We start from the raw sequence: 4853 nt of genomic DNA, 5'->3' as shown, positions 1-4853 counted from the left end.
GTCGTGTCCCGCTCTGCATGTTCAGTTTTGCGGTCTGCTGCAGACCGTTGTAAAGCGCTTGAGCAATTACTGGATAATTTGGGCTATAATAATAATAATAATAATAAAAAAATAATAATAATAATAATAATAAAATAATAAAAATAATTAATAAAAAATAATAAATAAAAAATAATAAAAATTTAAAATAAAAATAACAAAAATAATAATAGTAGTTCAAGGGAATTAACCTTGGTATTTGTACACCCATTTTATCTTCTTGAGTTGCATCCCTTGAAACCGAGACATGGCCGGACTTTACTAGTGGTTTTCTCCATCCTCTCGTGTCCCGCTCTGCGTGTTAACTGTTGCTGTTGGCTGCAGACGCGTTGTAAACGATTTGAGCACGATTGCCTCGCTCGGCGCATGGTAGAGTCCTCGATAAAAGGATCTTTACTCACATTCTCGCACCGTACTCGGATGTAGAACTAGTTAGCAATGTTTTCTCCGTTCTCTCGTGTCCCGCTCTGCACGTTAAGTGTTGCTGTTGGCTGTAGACGCGTTGTAAAACGATTTGAGCACGATTGCCTCCTCGGCGCATAGTTGAGTCCTCGATAAAAAGGATCTTTACTCACATTCTCTCACCGTACTCGGATGTAGAACTAGTTAGTAATGTTTTCTCCGTCTGTCGTGTCCCGCTCTGCGTGTTAACTGTTGCTGTTGGCTGCAGACGCGTTGTAAAACGATTTGAGCACGATTGCCTCGCTCGGCGCATAGTAGAGTCCTCGATAAAAGGGATATTTAGTCACATTCTCTCACCGTAATCAGATGTAAGACTAATACTGTCCGTAGTAGTGATTTCTCCGTCCTCTCGTTTCCCGCTCTGCGTGTTAACTGTTGCTGTTGGCTGCAGACGCGTTGTAAAACGATTTGAGCACGATTGCCTCGCTCGGCGCATAGTAGAGTCCTCGATAAAAGGATATTTAGTCACATTCTCTCACCGTAATCAGATGTAAGACTAATACCTGTCCGTTAGTAGTGATTTCTCCGTCCTCTCGTTTCCCGCTCTGCGTGTTAACTGTTGCTGTTGGCTGCAGACGCGTTGTAAAACGATTTGAGCACGATTGCCTCGCTCGGCGCATAGTAGAGTCCTCGATAAAAAGGATCTTTACTCACATTCTCGCACCGTACTCGGATGTAGAACTAGTTAGTAATGTTTCTCCGTCCTCTCGTGTCCCGCTCTGCGTGTTAAGTGTTGCTGTTGGCTGTAGACGCGTTGTAAAGCGCTTTGAGCACGATTGCCTGGGTCGGCGCATAGTTGAGTCCTGGATAAAAAGGTTCTTTACTCACATTCTCTCACCGCACTCGGATGTAGAACTAGTTAGTAATGTTTTCTCCGTCCTGTCGTGTCCCGCTCTGCGTGTTAAGTGTTGCTGTTGGCTGTAGACGCGTTGTAAAGCGCTTTGAGCACGATTGCTCGGTCGGCGCATAGTTGAGTCCTCGATAAAAAGGGATATTTACTCACATTCTCTCACCGTAATCAGGTGTAAGACTAATACCTGTCCGTTAGTAGTGATTTCTCCGTCCTCTCGTGTCCCGCTCTGCGTGTTAACTGTTGTTGCTGTTGTAAAGCGCTTTGAGCACGTTACTGGATATGTTGGGCTAGAATTATAATAATAGTAATAGTAGTAGTAGTAGATAATAATAATAATAATAATAATATAATAATAATATATAATAATAATAATAATAATAATAATAATAATAATAATAATAATAATAATAACAACAAAGTACTGGGTTCGAGCCTCGTTCGGCGCATAGTTGATGTAATTAACTGACAAACCAACGGTAGCCATTGTGTTGATCATTTTTATTTAAACACGAGTACAGCGAGAGAGTGTGAGTAAAGAAACTTTTTTCAAGGACTCAACTATCAAGGGAATTAATCCTTGGTATTTGTACACCCTATGTTATATTCTTGAGTTGCATCCCTTGAAAACGAGTACATGGCCGTTCCTAGTGTTTTTTTTTTCATTCCTGTCATGTCTCGCTCCGCGTGTTAAGTGTTGCTGTTGGCTGGGAACCGTTGTAAAACGCTTTGAGCACGTTTACTGGATATTGTCCCGCTCGGCGCAACAAAACCTGTTGGCGAATTCGCTCAACAGAAGCCTATTGAGGGAGAAATAAAATTAAAATGCAGTTGGCGAATGAAGAATCGCGCTTCGGAGAAGCCTTTTGGGGGACAAAAAAAAAAAAAAACAAAAAAAAAACAACAAAACCTGTTGGCGAATTGCGCTCAACAGAAGTCTATTGAGGGACAAATAAAATTAAAATGCAGTGGGCGAATGAAGAATCGCGCTTCGGAGAAGCCTTTTGGGGACAAAAAAAACAAAAAAAGCAACAAAACCTGTTGGCGAATTGCGCTCAACAGAAGCCTATTGAGGGACAAATAAAATTAAAATGCAGTTGGCGAATAAAGAGTCGCGCTTCGCAGAAGCCTTTTGGGGGACAAAAAAAAAACAAAAAAAAAACAACAAAACCTGTTGGCGAATTGCGCTCAACAGAAGCCTATTGAGGGAGAAATAAAATTAAAATGCAGTTGGCGAATGAAGAATAGCGCTTCGCAGATGCCTTTTGGGGGACAAAAAAAAACAAAACAAAAAAAACAACAAAACCTGTTGGCGAATTGCGCTCAACAGAAGCCTATTGAGGGACAAATAAATTAAAATGCAGTTGGCGAATGAAGAATCGCGCTTCGGAGAAGCCTTTTGGGGGACAAAAAAATCAAAACAAAAAAAAAAAACAACAAAACCTGTGGCGAATGAAGAATCGCGCTTCGCAGAAGCCTTTTGGGGGACAAAAAAAAACCAAAAAAGCAACAAAACCTGTTGGCGAATTGCGCTCAACAGAAGTCTATTGAGGGACAAATAAAATTAAAATGCAGTGGGCGAATGAAGAATCGCGCTTCGGAGAAGCCTTTTGGGGGACAAAAAAAAAACAAAAAAGCAACAAAACCTGTTGGCGAATTGCGCTCAACAGAAGCTATTGAGGGACAAATAAAATTAAAATGCAGTTGGGCGAATGAAGATCGCGCTTCGCAGAAGCCTTTTGGGGGACAAAAAAAAAAACAAAAAAACAACAAAACCTGTTGGCGAATTGCGCTCAACAGAAGCCTATTGAGGGACAATAAAATTAAAATGCAGTTGGCGAATGAAGAATAGCGCTTCGCAGAAGCCTTTTGGGGGACAAAAAAAAAAAAAAAACAACAAAAAACAACAAAACCTGTTGGCGAATTGCGCTCAACAGAAGCCTATTGAGGGACAAATAAAATTAAAATGCAGTTGGCGAATGAAGAATCGCGCTTCGCAGAAGCCTTTTGGGGGACAAAAAAAAAACAAAAAAAGCAACAAAACCTGTTGGCGAATTGCGCTCAACAGAAGCCTATTGAGGGACAAATAAAATTAAAATGCAGTTGGCGAATGAAGAATAGCGCTTCGCAGAAGCCTTTTGGGGGACAAAAAAAAACACAAAAAAAAACAACAAAACCTGTTGGCGAATTGCGCTCAACAGAAGCCTATTGAGGGACAAATAAAATTAAAATTCAGTTGGCGAATGAAGAATCGCGCTTCGCAGAAGCCTTTTGGGGGACAAAAAAACAAAAAAAAAAAGCAACAAAACCTGTTGGCGAATTGCGCTCAACAGAAGCCTATTGAGGGAGAAATAAAATTAAATGCAGTTGGCGAATGAAGAATAGCGCTCAACAGAAGCCTATTGAGGGAGAAAAAGAAATGCGCGGAATGCCGATAGATGCGCAGCGAGCGAATGTTAGAAAATGCACTTGGCGAACTATAGATGCCTGTTAGGGGACAAAAAAAAAGAGAAAAAAGTGCCTCTGGACGGAGGAGAAAAAACCAAAAAAAAAAACCAAAAAAACAACAAAACCTGTTGGCGAATTGCGCTCAACAGAAGCCTATTGAGGGAGAAAAAGAAATGCGCGGAATGCCGATAGATGCGCAGCGAGCGAATGTTAGAAAATGCACTTGGCGAACTACAGATGCCTGTTAGGGGACAAAAAAAAAGAGAAAAAAGTGCCTCTGGACGGAGGAGAAAAAAAAAAAATATATATATATATTTAGTTATATACACTGTCCACCCACCGCGCACCGCGCGCCGACAAGCCATGGCAGGTGGAGAGGTGGCCGAGACAAACCCTGCTGGATGGGGGGATAATCTCAGCGTCCGAGGATCTCAGCTCGATAAGGTCTGATTTCACCAAGCCCGTTCCCTGGGCTGTTTTCTTCGACGGAACTATAGGTCACAACTAGTCCCGCCGTTCTTCACTCGACCGATCGTTCTCGCCATCTTTCCCGGGGTCTCTTGGTTACCTCTTCGGTACCGTTAGGTGCGCGCGATTCTCCGACTTCCGTCGCCTGCCTGCCTCGGGTATTCAACCATCCTTTGTCACCAGCTCGGGGTCTGTGGGGGGAGGCGCTACCGTTAGGTCCCGAGATGGTTCACGACAGAATCTCATTTCTCTCTCCCCCTTCCTTCCTTCCAACCGTTCTCTCCAACTGTTTTGCCTGTGAATGGGAGGCGCTAGAACACCTCTGTTACCTCCCGACATTGTCACCCCGCCCGATGAGTGACCCTTTTGGTTACCGTTTCGTGGGCACGCTTGTCCGACTTCGGCACCTGCCTGCTCAGGTATTCTTTGTCACCAGCTCTAAGTCTGAACCCCGTACGCCTCCTACCTTCTAGAAGACGCCGAGTATATGTTCACGACAGAATCTCATTTCTCTCTACCCCTTCCTTCCTTCCAACCGTTCTCACCAACTGTTTTGCCTGTGAATGGGAGGCGCTAGAACACCTCT

At 43.1% G+C, this 4853-nt stretch overlaps 1 long non-coding RNA gene across 2 annotated transcripts; it reads right to left on the bottom strand.

The window, feature by feature from the left end:
* Positions 1-2232: 2232 nt before the first annotated feature.
* LOC144961985 (uncharacterized) lies at positions 2233-4608 on the bottom strand. 2 transcript variants are annotated; one of them, XR_013643331.1, is made up of 3 exons: positions 3265-4608; positions 2868-2997; positions 2233-2794 (listed from the first exon to the last, which is right to left on the bottom strand). It is a non-coding gene; the product is annotated as an uncharacterized LOC144961985 (long non-coding RNA). The 2 variants fall into 2 exon arrangements; XR_013643332.1 differs by lacking the exon at positions 3265-4608 and adding an exon at positions 3128-3169.
* Between the last annotated feature and the right edge of the window lie 245 nt (positions 4609-4853).

The sequence above is a fragment of the Berghia stephanieae genome, unplaced genomic scaffold, assembly GCF_034508935.2.
Source record: "Berghia stephanieae isolate SIO BIC M18660-M18661 unplaced genomic scaffold, UCSD_Bste_1.3 scaffold5234, whole genome shotgun sequence".
NCBI classification, from domain to species: Eukaryota; Metazoa; Mollusca; class Gastropoda; order Nudibranchia; family Aeolidiidae; genus Berghia; species Berghia stephanieae.
This window is presented reverse-complemented; position numbering and strand designations above follow the sequence as displayed.